Source organism: Daucus carota, chromosome 4, assembly GCF_001625215.2.
Source record: "Daucus carota subsp. sativus chromosome 4, DH1 v3.0, whole genome shotgun sequence".
Classification (NCBI taxonomy): domain Eukaryota; kingdom Viridiplantae; phylum Streptophyta; class Magnoliopsida; order Apiales; family Apiaceae; genus Daucus; species Daucus carota.
Window position 1 is genome coordinate 19,199,061 of NC_030384.2, and position 15,944 is coordinate 19,215,004.

The 15,944-nt window shown below is 35.0% G+C and overlaps 1 long non-coding RNA gene across 1 annotated transcript; it reads left to right on the forward strand.

Moving 5' to 3' along the window:
• Positions 1-3,025: 3,025 nt before the first annotated feature.
• On the forward strand, positions 3,026-3,709 carry LOC108217836 (uncharacterized). The gene is made up of 4 exons (XR_001806251.2): positions 3,026-3,107; positions 3,188-3,291; positions 3,370-3,524; positions 3,618-3,709. It is a non-coding gene; the product is annotated as an uncharacterized LOC108217836 (long non-coding RNA).
• Positions 3,710-15,944: the final 12,235 nt, after the last annotated feature.

The window sequence follows — 15,944 nt, forward strand, 5'->3', positions numbered from 1 at the left end:
CCTAAATTCTTATATTTTTGAATATATATATTTAATTGCACAATACATTTATGCCAGCACCGACCGCAGTGCTGGACATATCCAAAAGATATAAAATATAATTTTTTAATACCTAAACTTATAATTAAACAAAATATTACATAAATGATAATAATAATAGGTTTTTTGTTGTAAATTCATTTTTAAGTTCATAATTTTTTTACCCCGACGGTGTCTTATATTCTTTCATTAAGCTTCCATGGTGTTGCCACTCCTAAAATATGTATTCTGTTTAGAGCTTTAATTCGAGTTGGGCGGCTCGCGAGCTCGCCCGGCTCGAACTCGTTTAAGTGGGCTCGGCTCGACTCGTTAAACGAGCCGAGTTCGGATAAAGGTTTCGGCTCGTTTAATTAAACGAGCCGGCTCGACTCGACTCGTGAAATTAAACGAGCCGAGTTCGGGTATAGGTTTGGGCTCGATTAAGTGTAAAATTATACGAGCTGGCCCGCTCGGCTCGTTAAAATCGGCTCGTTTAGCTAAACGAGCCGGCTCGACTCGATTCGTGAAATTAACCGAGTCGAGTTCGGGCAAAGATTTAGGCTCGATTAGTTAATCGAGCCGGCTCGGCTCGGCTCGATTAAACTTGGCTCGAATTAGGCTCGGCTCGAATTACAGCTCTAATTCTGTTTAATGTTGCATGGCTGTATAAAAAGCTATGCGTGGTAACCGGTTTGCAGCCTACAGTAAATCCTGTTTACACGTGTCTTCTGTTAGTAAAGGCACGCATGCAGCATGGTTCACTTCGTTTGGGGGAACCCCTGGTTATTTCGTAATAAAACTGAAAAGTAAAGGTGAAAAGCTAAAGAGTGAGATTACTGTAGAAAAGGGGCATCAGGAACTATTATCTATTTACATTATAATTGCTGTTGCGTGTTTGCAACAGTAGTTTTCCCTTGCTAATATTTTGCCATTCAACTTGCCTAAAATTACAGTCCCTGCCACTGACTTTTATCCATTCCTGCGTGGACACGCATTTGCCGGTTGTCAGACTTTAATACTTTGAGTACCACTTTACCAACTAAACACATACGTGCATTCACAGTACTAAGACCAGTCGCTGCATCATTGTTTTATTTTATATTTTATTAATTTATTTTATATATTTTAAATATTTTTACAAAATAATTATTATATATAAATCTTATTAATCATATAAATTTGTGCGATATTAAAAATTTGTTTGAAAAATTATTATAAAATAATTTTCGAAAATGAAGAACTATTCCATATGAAACTATTTTAAAGAACTTATTAAGCCACAATCTGATCACTTGAAAATCTTAACTTTTTTATGCGACTCATTTTCATTTTTGAATTTTATATTTACAAAAATGTATAGATTCATATTAAAAGATAATATATAACATTATTTTAAAGATAATTTTTATGCTCTGTCAAAAAAAAGAGATAATTTTTATACTCGATAAGTTATAATTTAAAAAAATTATCCAAATTACATATGTTGAAATTTTATTTTCATTTATAATTAATATTTCGCATAGACCCTATATACACTTTGTCTTTCTTTTAATTAATAAATTTATCGACATGACCTAACGACCGTATCTTGATCTTTAATAATAATAACAATTCTAGATATAGTATTATCTTAGGAAATAATAACATAAAATTATCAAATCATTTATATTATTCAATTATAAATAATTTATCTGTGCGTCAAGCCAAAGACAGAAGATGAGAAGTTGATAATCCTAATTAAGTTTTTTTTTGAAATTTAATTTTAATGTATGAATTCACTTTAAAAATTAGTTTAAATTTAATATATACTCCATCCGTCCCCCTCAATTGTTTATATTGGGGGACGGGGGCTCGACATGCATTTTAATACTCTCATAAAATATAGTTTGATAAATTATTTTGATTTTTTTTTCTTCTGAATAAAAATTTAGTATCTAAAATTTTATACAATTATGGAATGCATTATTAGTGAGGTGTTTATTTTTTCCTATTCAGGTGAAATTATATACTTATATATAATAAGCGTAAGGGAGATAATTTGGTCGCATGGTCCTCTGGTCCAAAAGCTTATCATCCGTTGGATCTTATATTAAACAAATAAGCACCGTTAGATTGGAAAATTAACTTCTGTTCTACAAGGCAACTGATATCACCTTGCATGTTTATAATTCCTTTTCTAGAATCCAAAACAAATTCTGTCTTTCACGTGTATATGATTTTTTTAATCCCAAATAAATATTTCCTACCAGTTTTATTCGTAGAATTATATAAATCTCACCGTCACAATTTTTTTATAATATATTTTAAAATTAATAAGCCGGACTTATGTGATTAGCAAATACAAAAAAAATTTCTTAATCCAAAATAGATTCTACCTTCTTATTGCATGTTTATGATTCTTTTTCTTAATTCAAAAACAAATTATGTTTATCAATTTTAATTTAGAACCATATAAATTTTTTGAAAAATATTTAAATCACATTATATTTTTTTTTAACCTAGGAATCCGCAGCCGCTACCCTTCGGGTGTGCACTAACCCACGAGCTCACGCACTAGCGTGAGGCTCTAATCCACCCTTTGGAGTCGAACCTGTGACCAAGAGGATACATGTCCTCTCTTTAACCGGCTAAACCAACCCTTGCGGGGTATTTAAATCACATTATAATAATTCTAATATAAAATACATTTATAAATATAATCTAATAAGAGTTGGCAATAACGTATTCCACTCAAAATATATTAAAATTTGATAGAAAGAATTTAATACTTTGGTAGGATACATACAAGAAAAGGAATGGCTTCATTACAATAGTTTATTTGAAGCCATTAATGGCTGTGATGATGTATTTTCCACAGTTCTAACATACAAACAAATTATAATTTCGAATTTTATTTTATTGAAAATTTTAATTTATTATTTATAAATTAAATTTCTTCACACCATTTAAAATATATTTAAAAAATTTATAAATAATTAAAAAGCACCCGTGCCTTGCACGGGCTATAAGCTAGTAACTTTAACACATGTAACAACTCCGAAGTACTATTTCAATTACAACCATCATAGTGTGAAGCAACTAAGGATGAAGTAAGCACAATTTATAGATTATTTCCTACCGCTACTTATGTATTATGCTCAACCCAAATTTTTGAGATGAACTTTTTCAGACTATCTGAACTTGAATTTTCGAAAGCTGTTCGATCGTCTCATGAAGGAAAGCAGAACTCTTGACAGTACATGCCATAAATCTTTACGCCCAGACTTTATTCAGGTGAATACTTTTATATTTTTTTGAATTTCCACAATTTTTTTTGTTTTAGCATTTTTAACAAATTTAATTTACGTGTAGAGACAAGTACTGACTCATGTCAGCATCATGCACGTGGACGAGAACCAAATTTGAAATGTTACTGTCTACACATCGTGCCATCTGGAGGTTGTAAACAAAGATGGCTTATACTTCTGCTCTGCATACGAAAGAATTGTGGCGTACCCTGATATAAGGTATGCAACAGATACTAAAAAATTAATTTGTCCATGAATAAGACATTAATAAACTTTTAATCAACAGATTTCGTTTGTTTGTGCTTGCTTCAGACTTAACTGGAACAATTAAAATTGTACTACATGATAGAGAGATTAGACAGTTAATTGGCAAAAGAGCACGACAAATTGTCCAAGAGGTAAAGACATGTCATATGAAGTTAAAAATTGATTTCTAGATTTTTTTTTTTCTTGAATAATTATGTAATATCAATTGGTGGCATCATTATGTTACTCGGAAGTTCCCACAATACTTCCAGATTATGGCTCCGAACCATATACCATCAAACTGGAACTTAATGAAGCAAACATCGTGAGGAAAAGTACTTTGTACTTTGCAACAAATATCTGGCATGATTTTAAGCCTAAGGAACCCAAAACAGCAGACGAGCAGTCAACAACAACTACTGATCTTCAGGCAACATCTTCCAGTATTCGGATACCAGGACTTTCCGACCTCAACTGCGAATCCTCAGCACCCACGAAAGATTGCAAAGCAACAACAGAATCAGATTCTCATTTCCAGATTTTTTATCAGCTCCAGTTTGGTCAGTAGACCCCTTTTGTAATTTTCAGGATTTAGTTTTTAGTAAAATAGCAAGTTGATTATCAACTATGCTGCAATCAAAGTTTTAACATTTTGCCAATCAGTTGGATTTGTGGAATCAAATATGATTTCTATGCTATATAGAAGTTCCATTGTAAAAGTTCTTCTATTATGAAATAGCCCAGCAACGCGGGCATAAATACTAGTAGACATAATAATAGACACATAGATATGAGTAAGCGAGATAGTCCAACCTTAAAATATACTTGTTTATAATAAAGTTTGAGATAATTTAAATGATTAATAAAAAAATTTAATAATTTATTTAAATTCAATACTTATGTGATCTAATCATACTATATCATAATTAAAATCTTATCGATAAGAATTAATATTTATTTTATTAGCTATCATAATATTAATAAAAATATAAATATAAATTATGTTAAATTATTTATATAGCCACCAATAACTTTTATATATTTTTTGCTAAGAGTTTATTTTAGTTATGACCATTGAAATGCATCAATTTCTAAAACTTGTGTCACATAAACTATTATTGCTAATGGATCATTCTCCGTGGAAACACTCTAAAGGGTAGAATTATGATTTAGCAAGATTTAGCGAGTGTGGATCTTCGATCCCCCAACATGTTTTTTCTATTTTATTAGTCATTTATCTAATATTTTTATATTTTTTTCATAAAATGTTTACGATTAAATGAAACCATTAACATTCAGTTATTTCAATTTGCAAGTTTAAAAGTAGAGAGCAGAGCACTCAAAAACCTCCTCACTCAGCCAAATACAAAACCCAATTATACGTACTCTTACACTTTAGCCGTATCAACATATTCTCCCCCGTCCCCACCCAGTCCTATGTGTTCCCACTGTAGCGTTCGATTTCGCAGCCTTTATCTTTATCTCTATTTAAGGTAAATTATTCAAGTCAATTTAATTTCTCACCACTGTATTCACACACACACACAAATGCCCCCCCCCCAACCAACCCACACACACGTTCTTTAAGTACGAGTAAATGAGTGCTCCGTCTGTCCCCCTAAGTAGTATACATTGGGGGACGGGGACGCGGCACGGACTTTAATGCTCCTGTAAAGTGTAGTTAGGCAATTTATTTTTAAATTTTTTTTTTCTGAATTAAAGTTTGGATGTTATATTTTTATGCAGAAAAAGAAAATCTCAAAAATAAGTTACGGAACTATATTCTATAATAGCATTGAAATGCGTGTCGAACAGTTAAAAAGAAACGTATACAATTAAATGGGACAGAAGGAGTAATGTACTAATGTGTCTTCAGTCGTCACATCATATTCGCATCTAAATGGTGACGTTCTTGTCCCACTAGAACTATAAACCCTTTACCAGGTACGAATGTGTTGATTTTAACAGCTGGTTATAACTATTTTTGGTGTAGGAGTCAGACCGGTGTTTGTGGCTGAGTTTTTTCTTTGGTTAGTGTTTTGACTTGTATCAATTACTTTGCTCGAGCACTGTTATATATATTCATTTTTTTCCCTCTCATTTCAAAGGCTTTAGCTGGTCATTCTCTTTTAAAAATGGGACTTTATATGTGTTTGTGTATTTCTATCTATATGTGTAGCTATATGAAGCAATTGCAAGAGTAGATTTTAGCCTATGTGTGTAAGTACTGAGAGCCTATAAATCTGTTATAAGATCCCAAACACATTTTTTGGGCTAATTCTGATCTTATATTGCAAACCTTAAGCAAGAAACCATATGCAAGTAACCTGAAAGCTTTCACTATGTCAAATAGCAAGAGCGGATAATTACTCAATAACAACGGGTGCTTAACTACATGCAGGCAATAGGAACAATATGAGTTTCAACTTCAGAGATAGGGCAATTTGCAACTACAGGTAGATTGGAGGTTACCCCTACTTCGATAGTAATCACAAATCATATGAGCTATTGTCTTACATTCATAACTTTACTTGAACACTATTGCCTTTATTTTGTTTTTGTCTTTTCATTTCAGAGGCTTTAGTAAAGAAATTTTCTTTAAAAACTATAAATCGGGGTTTTTCCAAGGGACTTTGTATGTGTTTGTTTATTCCTCTGTGTATGTTTAGTTGAATCAAGAAATTCCTAGAGCAGATTATAGCCTGTGTGCAAGTACCTAGAGGGTAGAGCCTATTAATCTGTTAGGTACCAAAAACATATTTTGGGCCAATTCTGATTTCATATTGCAATCCATAAGCATGAAACCAATCTCACAAAGCCCTAAAGATTCCAAATCTGTCAAATAGCAAGAGTGAATCATCCCTTAAAAACAACGGATGCCTAAATCTACAACTAAATACAAAGGGACAATATGAAATTTAACTTAAGAAATAGGGCAATCTACAACTAAAGCTAGAGATGTGAATTCAGATAGAATTGCAGTCCTAACTAGAAAAAAAAGAGGCCGCCCTTCTTGTATGTGAGTATTTACATATCACACTAGTGGTCAGGAAATGTTATTGGTGTTTTTGTCTCCAATAAAGAGTAAAAGAATACCAGGCTGTAATCAAACATTGTATGAGTCTTACATGATGTTCTATATTGTGATGATTTTTCTAATATTGGAAACATATGAAGAGCAGAGGTTTTCGAAAATGTGAAGTAAAATTCAGCTTTTTTTTTCTTAGCACATATCTGCCTTTCGTTTTCTATAACAGTCTTCATTATTATAACATGTGTAATTCCGTCATCATAATTTTAACTTCTGGTGATGCCCTGTCCTTAACTTTTTTTTGTTAGATGTTTACATTACAATTTACCTTATATTTTAGGCATAAAAATATTAAAAAATTTAGGGGTATATTATATATAGTTCTTAAGTTTATTTTGATGCATTCGAGCCATGTTAATCTGGTTTTCAACTAAAATTTTATGGACGCCTGTAGTTTTTGAATGAAATGTTACAAAGGTATGAAGGATCACCTGATTAAAAATTAGTGTTCGGTGTAGATTGCTTTCACCATACTTTTTCAGTATCACCTATACAAAGTGATAATGATAAGAGAAGCAATAAAGTGAGTTTGGGAATATAAGCTATAGCCGATGAGAGAATGAGAGACAACTCTAACTTAGTGCCAGGAGGTAATTTAGGTCAACCAGTAATAACGTTAAGAAGGGTAGGAGCATTAAAACAAAATCAACTCGCTTTGGTTTCTTAACGCTATACTACTGCAGAGTAGAGTATTGCAACAGAAAGAGCCAGCTGCTCAGGATTCCCGTACAGCAAGAAGCAACATACGACTCTGGAGGTACCTTACCAATATGTCTTGCATATTTTGGTTACATGTATGCTATTTAAGATAAAGAGATGATATTTAGCAATTTCCTAATGATACGATACCCATATGATTTATTCCCAGAAAGTGAAACGTTTGAATACGTAAAGCAGCAGACCGATATAGTGATAAAATGTAAGTTCAACAGGTGTTAAAATGGTATTTAATAGAAAATCCGTGTGACATTATAGCAATCTTTCAATCCACCAAATCAAGTACCTCCAGCTGAAACTTCTCTGCAGGAAATAGCCTGCATTGTGATTCATGCACATATTAAACACTATACTTGCTAAATCAATCAGCAAGATTGTAAAATTTCATCATGTCACATAACTAAAGTCAACTTCGAAACATGTGAAAAAGGTTTATATGAACTTCTTAAAAACTTACCTCTCATATCCAGTTACTACCCTTGAAATGGAATTTGGTGATAAAATTTCAATTTTTGTCCTTGTCGGTCTTGGTCTCCGTGTGATCCAGCAATCTCTTGAACTCTCCATCCTCTAGCTCTACCAAGAAGCAAGCTCGGACAAGACAATATCTTGCACCTCATCTTGTCTGTAACGAGCTGATATCTGAGCTTGGGCTGCATATGACACCCCTTGTCTAAAGGGATCACAATCGTAAATCATCCCTCGAGGATAATTTGCTAAGAGAGTATCCAAGGAAAGGGGGCCATCCTCAAAAAATGGCATGCAGGCATTAATCGTACACCTCCAGTAGTTGTCCATCACAGGAACGTAGCCATCAACTCCATGTCTGAGAAATCTCCTAGCCCAGAATCTATCACAATCGTCCTCCAAAGCATACCAATGTAAATACATCTTCTTGAGAAGGTCCTGAGGAAGAGCATTCACGTGACTGACAACATAGGGCATCCAAGCATCCATCCATTTGTCGTCATTCTTGCACAACCGACGAAGTACCAACTGACCATGTGCATCTCGTCGAAAGTAGATGGGAACAAGGTTATGTATCACAAACCCATCTGGGGTGTTTGTGAGACGAACCTCCACATTCATTATTTTACCTGCAATTATTAGAAATTCACATTCATAAATATACCAACCGTAAATAGAGTATTTTATATTACTAACAAGTAATATTCTACACACATGTATTCGAGCACCTTTTAGTTACTTATTTTGAAGAAATAACTAGCATGTACAAGGAAAATCTACAAGAAAGAGTCTATATATTAAATAGGTGATTTTGCTTGTTTTAATGTTATTTACGTAAAATTTGGAATAGATTAATGGAAACGTCCAATTTTGATACATTAGGAGCAGTCTGTACGAGTTCGTACTTCAGGATTTTATATGTACATTGCTGTAAATTTTAGAGTCTAAAACGTGATTACATTACAATGAGTATGTGTTTGCATATCATTATCCTTCTAATATCTTGAAAAGCACCGACAAGAAGGCATGTAAATCTACGTAAATACAATTACAAAATTACCTTATGATTGACCTAAATACTTATCTCCAAGATATAAAGTTTGTTCTATATTATTTTCACAAAAAGCATATGTTTGCATGGTTTCTCTTTTATATTCTTAAACAACATTAGAAAGAAGTCATTTATTTTCTTATAAATACAATTATAAATTTACCTCGAGGGGAACCTAGATACTTATTTTAAGAAATAAATGTTTAATTTTCTTCTTTTCATAAAAAGCATATGTTTCCACATAATTTTCTTTTTAAGTTCTTAACAAAGCATTAGAAAAAAGCCAAATAAATTTATGTAAATACAATTAGAAAATTACCTGGAGGTGAACCAGGGCGTAGGACACGAGAAGTCACTGCAGGGCGTTGGACACTAGGAGTCTGTGTAGGACCTACAACAGAAGAAGTCTGTAGAGTCTGTGTAGGACCTACAACATAAGGAGTCTGTGCAGAACATGGGACATGAGGATCATGTGGGCCCGGAACATAAGAGATCTGTGTTGAGCGTGGAACATGTATTTGTGGGCCTGGAATATAAGGAGCATGTGCTGAGTTTGGAATATATTTATACATGCAATCATGCATATATGTTAAAATTAGATTATTTATGTGTTAAATGGTAATTTTTTTACTGTACAAACAAAAATTATTTATAAAATTATACCAACCACAACCCCAGAAGAATCACCCCTTTATAAATATTTTATCACCGCCATGACAAGGCAAAGTTTAGCAAATATACAAATAATGTCTTACACAGGTTATGACATGTCTCTCTGACCTTTGAAGAATAAAGACGAGAAAGGGATCCATTTGGAAAAATAACATATTTTTTTAAAACACATACTTACAAAGTAAAACACTATCATTCACAGGCAAAACAAAATTATGAAACGGTACTACTTGAACGGTATAGTCGTGTAATGATCGACATGTCTTTGTCAGAAAATACTTTTATTTATTATCAAATTTCATAAACTTTAGCTATTCTTAATTCCCTAGCAGGCCACATTTTCTATTAACAACAAATCTACAATTGAACATAGTAGTTACTAAATGTTTCTATCAGTACACAACTAATTAAATTCCTAAACCACCAAAATTAGCACGAAAGCAGAAAACATGAAAATATACAGTATGTTCCATGTACCATTCGTCTGTTCTCTCATATGACAACCAGAAAATGGACAAGTGTAACATTACATTGCAAATTTAATTTATCATTTATGCACTTTAAGTTGCTTGTAAATTAGAATCAATCGGCAGGAATTCATGCAAGCAAGTAATAAACAAGTGGACAATACAGCCACTTTGTTCTTTAGTATGGTCAAAACCAAGGATTCTCACCAAAAAAATCTCTGATTGGATTCACCGGTGCCCTGCTTCTGGAGAGTGAAGGAAACTGCAAAATATAGCAACAGAAAATGACTACTCATAAATGATCTTGAGTCCTTGACAAACGAAGTAGGACACTTATCAGCAACATTTAGAACTCTAAAAAAACATACAACACTATGTATTTAATTGAGTGGCTGATAGATTTATTATATCAAAACAGAGAGTCATGTAGTAATATTGGTGCATCTTAAACCTCAACACAATTAGCCACAATTAAACAAACCTTAAAGCATCAAAGTATAGAGCAGCTTGAAGCTAGTGCATGGAAATGAAAGCTGGACAATACAGAGTTTGTTACTAAATAGTCAACTGTAGTTGACTGATTGTAATAGTATAAAAGCAGGACTGATTGTCATTTTAATACTGACTTGATCAATACATTTCATTTGTCTCTCTCTCTATTTCATTCATTACTTACAGTATATACATACAACTCAGTTTGTAAATCTATCAATTAGTGAATGAGACACGTGTAGAACTCTAATTAGCGAGAGAGAGAGATATAGATATATATATATATATATATAGAGAGAGAGAGAGAGAGATAGGAAGCGAGAGAGAGGGAGAGGAAGCGAGAGAGATAGAGAGAGACAGAGCAAGAGTGAGAGAGAAGTAGAGAAAGGGAGGAGGACAGAGAGTTAGGGTTTCATGAGAGAAGGAGAAGAGCAAGGGGAGAAGGAGGGAGAGGAGGAGGGGAGTGATCGAGTGTGTGCATTTTTTGCAGTGGTGTCTGTATGGAGGTGCCAGCTCTGGCTATTATTTAAATTTTTGGAATCTGTTACAGAGTAGAGGGAACCACAATTACCCAAATAACCCTCCCCAAAAATATTTACCTACAAATATATTTTTAATGGTTTTATCATGCATATCATATTTAAATCTAATTATTTTTAATGAATCAAAAATTCATGTAATCGGAAGAATTATATTTTTTTTACTATGAAAATATATGTTATGAATAAAATATATAAATAAACAAATAAATAAATAATAAATAAATATTATGGATGGAAATGATAAAACATTGAGGGAACAGCCCAGCTAGTAGCTAGTCTACTAGCCTTAAGAGTAGTAGTGGGCTATAGCCTCCACAAACCAAACATGCATTATAGTGTATATGTACGTACGTAACACTGAATGTAACATTTTTAGCATATTTTCTTTTTTTTTGAAAAGCAATGATTTCATTGATGTGGCAAGAGTACAAAAGATGCCGATAGATATACTCAATAAAGCCTTAACGCTTTAAGCTTGAACCTAGACTAGATACTTAACACTAGAAAGAAACAGCCAATCATCATCATCAATACTGCCATACTCTATCTACTTTTCCAACATAATAATCTACTTAGACCTAGAGAAACCCAAAACGCATCACCCCATGCACACAAAAGACTGTCTCCACACAACCCCAGCCGCCAAGCACTCTAGTCATCCTCGATTTCAATCACCTCCACCATTTCACCTTCCTCATTCATCAGACCACCATCTACCACTTCAGGAGCAGCACCATCACCATTATTGTCCACAGCAGGGAGGAGATCCTCTTCATTGACCGCCAAAAATCGAGGGTCAGCTGAGCCAAGACCCATGTCACGGCTCCAAATCTCAAAGATTTCACCAAAAGGCCGGGCGTTCACCACCATTGCCTTATAATTTTGAGCACCATGATGAGCCAGGAAGATGGCCAAACCATTCGCATTGGCATCACATAGGGTAGGTTCAATGTTAAAATTAGGATCAGCCTTACGCTGGTTGAGTTGCTGTACCCAATCGGCATGATCAGGATGAGCCCCTTCCAAGATTGAGTTCCTCCACTCCCAGAAGGCTTCAAAGTGATCACTCTCCAGATAAAACTGCTCCCAGTTCTCCGCATAAGCTATCTTACAACCTTCAAGAAGCGCCTGGAATTCATTTTGTCTCTGGTTCTGAATTTCCAGAGAGCCAGAGAGCATCCTGAGAATCCTACCTCTGCTGTTGCGAATGACAGCCCCAATCCCAGAAATGTTGCCATTAGGGAGCGGCTCATTCAAGAAGCAGCCATGGACGTTGATTTTCACCATGCCTCTTCTAGGCATGCGCCACCTCGGGCTAGCATTCACATGCTCCACTGGATCCATGGAGGTCTGAAGAACAAGAGTGTGTACAGGTGAGGTTAAGAGAGAACTGGATAATTTCTTGAGTATTACACCAAGGGAGAGGTGCAATATATAGCTGAAAAACAGAGTGCGTGCGAAATCCAAGGCATCCCAATCTATGTCACGCTAGCAACACCATTGGCCACTATAAAACCCTTCGATTACTACTCCTAATCTATTATTCCATTTCTCTGTTTATGGTCTATCCCCAGATAGACTGCTATTTCCCATGCATGCACGCTTGGCTTAATTCTGGGCCCAGAAATGGGCTAGATGAGTTTTTTTAGCACCCTGTTTGGCTAGCCAGTCAGCTTTGCAATTAAGCTCTCTAGGAATTTGTCGAATGTAGATGTTATTGGACCGAATAAGCCCAGTAAGGGAAGCTTGGGCTTCCTCAACTCCACCCGAGCATAACTTCAAGAATTTGTAGACTAGCCTACCACAGTCCGTGTATAATATTAAGGACCTGTCAGCCCATGCAGATTCAGCAAAGGATGATAATATGAATGAGAGAGCATTCCACTCAGCCTGGAAAGCATCACATGCACAGCATGGCCCTGAGAAAGAAAATATTACATCCCCATTTTTCTTTAGAATGTAGCCTCCAATACCTGCCAGATTGCCTCCTTGTTTTAGTTTCCACGAACCATCCAAGAAGCCTATTAAATCCCTATTAGTTTGCAACAACGCATGCAGCTGATCTGTCTCAGACTTGGTGATTGAGCCCATAGGATTTTGGCTCCACCAAGAAGCTGTAGATTCAATAATGGTGTCCGAAATCAAGCATCATTCTTTAGACAGTACTTTTATGGAGATAAAAATCTTTTCAATGCAAATACTATTATTGTTGAAAATTGCGTCATTCCTTGATAACCAGATAGCCCACAGCGTAGCGCTAATAACTATCTTCCATGCACACTTAGCCTTTTTATGTGCCACCAACTTGGCACTATCCCAAATCATACCTGCGTTTGTTCCTTCAAAAGTATCAGCTGCCAAGCTCCACCATTGACATGTTAGTTGCCAAAGTTTTCTGGCCAAACTACAGTCGAAAAACAAATGTTGTACTGACTCATCAAATATCCCACAGCATATGCATGTATTATTACCAGGGATAACTATGCCTCTTCTGTCAAAAAAATCTCTAGTAGATAAAACATCCAAGTGCATTTTCCAGAGAAAAAATTTTATTTTCTGAGGCACTTTTAGCTTCCATATAAAGTCCCATCTCACTTTATTTGTAGAAGTTGACATCTCTTTGACAGCTTGGCTGACTGAATATTCACTTCTAGACACCTGCCAGATGAGTACATCTTTCTTGGGAGATAATATTATGCTATTAATTATTGTACTCAATTTATTGAGTTCCTCCACTTCCCAAGCTCGAAAATCCCTAGACCACAGTTCCTTTCCTGAGATTGCAAATTGCCATTTCCTTAAGAAGGTAGCAACATTTGATCCTTGCTGAGTAGAAAGACTGTATAACTTCTTAAACCTATTCATAAGAGAGCAATTCTCAAACCAAATATCCTCCCAGAATAATGCCTACTCTCCATTCCCTAGCTTCCAAGTGAATTTTCCCTTGTCCAGTTCCCCCTTAAACAATGGGTGACACGCCGCATTTGCCATATCCTGAAGACTATTTGATGAATTTTTACCTACCAAGCTTTCCTGTAAGTTCAAATGCCTAGAACACCCATATTTGTCCCTAATCCAGATGTTCCAGTTCCTGTTCCTTTCTTTATCCCATCTAGATACCCATTTACCTAGAAGTGCTAAGTTTTTCACTTTCAAAGACACCAATTCCAAACCACCCTGATCTTTTGAGGAGCAAACTCTGCTCCATCTTACAGGGTGTATCCTCCTCCTGATTTCCCTCTGACTAACTACTTTCCCCCAAAGAAAGTCTCTCTTGATTCTTTCTATTTTATCACATACCAAAGATGGCAACATATGAAGCCCCAACCAATACGTTGGTAAACTGTCCAGAACAGACTTGACCAACGTTGTTCTTCCCGCTAGATTTAACGTGTCTGCTTTCCAAGAGGCTAGCTTATTATGGAAACGCTTAACTAAAGGTTCCCAAAAAAACCTGCGCTTACTTGAGATACCTATGGGCACACCCAAGTATGTCATTGGCCAGCTACCAACCTTGCACCCCAAGATCTGAGCACCCTCTTTTTGAATATCCACACAATTTTTATGCGAGAAAATCTCACTTTTGTCGTAATTAATTTTTAGTCCTGAAATTAGCTGGAAGCACTGAAGAATTTTCTTGACCCCCGAGATTGATTCCTCCGAGTCTTTCACAAAGATTATCGTGTCATCCGCAAATTGAAGATGCGTGACCGGTTTAGAACTATCCCCTAGTGGAATTCCTCTAAAGATACCTATCTCTGCCGCCTTTGATAACATGTTACTAAGAACTTCACCCACCAGATTAAAAAGCAGAGGGGATAAAGGATCCCCCTGCCTTAGACCTCTACGAGGTTCAAACTCCTTAGTTGGAGAACCATTAACAAAGATGGACACTCTTGCAGTTCTTAGCAGACTCTTAATCCAACTAATCCACTTAAGGTCGAAATTCATCCTTTCCATAACCTCAAAGAGAAAGCCCCAATTAACCGTATCAAAGGCTTTCTCAAAATCCAGCTTAATTATCACACCCCTTCTTTTGCCTTCTGGATAGAGTGCACAATTTCTTTTACTAGTAGAATGCTTTCAGAAGTCTGCCTACCCTTAATAAACCCAGTTTGCAGGTCACTCACCAGACTACTCATATGACTTGCCAGTCTAGAGGCCAGAATTTTGGTGAGGATCTTAACAGTAGTATTTATCAGGCTAATTGGTCTGAAATTTTTAGCATATTTTCTATCCCCTGCTGTAGAGTGTAGACTGCTCCTCATATTTTGATAGTTGGCGGAGAGTGATCAAGTTTCCAGCCATCAAGGTGGTAACATCTTCTTTTTTATTTTCAGATATTTTTGTCTTTTCTTCTTTAATATCCTAATTTAACAGGAAGTCCTCCGACACTCATCATTATCCACAATAAATAAATATATAAACGTAAACATAAAATAATACTAAGGAAGATTACACAATAATATCATCAAATTTTTGGATCAATTCCTACTAACTATATATATCATATATATTACTTAGAGTTGTTAAATAAATATTGAAAAGTACTCAAAAAATTCCGACAGCATGTAACGTCAAAACCTACTGATTTAATTTTAAGAAAATATGCCGATAACAATGAGATTTATACTGTACTCAGCTTAAAAATGTTATGAATTGGTGTTCATGAGGTAGGTCATGTAACGGAGTCGATTCAAGTTGAGACTGTCCGGCTCAACTCGAGCATAATTAAATAGTTCGAGTACGAGTCCGATCAAATCTTTAATTTTTAATTCATGGTTAAAATTTCAGCGGGATTGGGATTTGCTCGAAAACTCGGAATGATTTCACTAAACATGGACAAAAACTCAAAGTTTGTTTATGTAGCTCGAATTTGGCTTGATTAAAAAT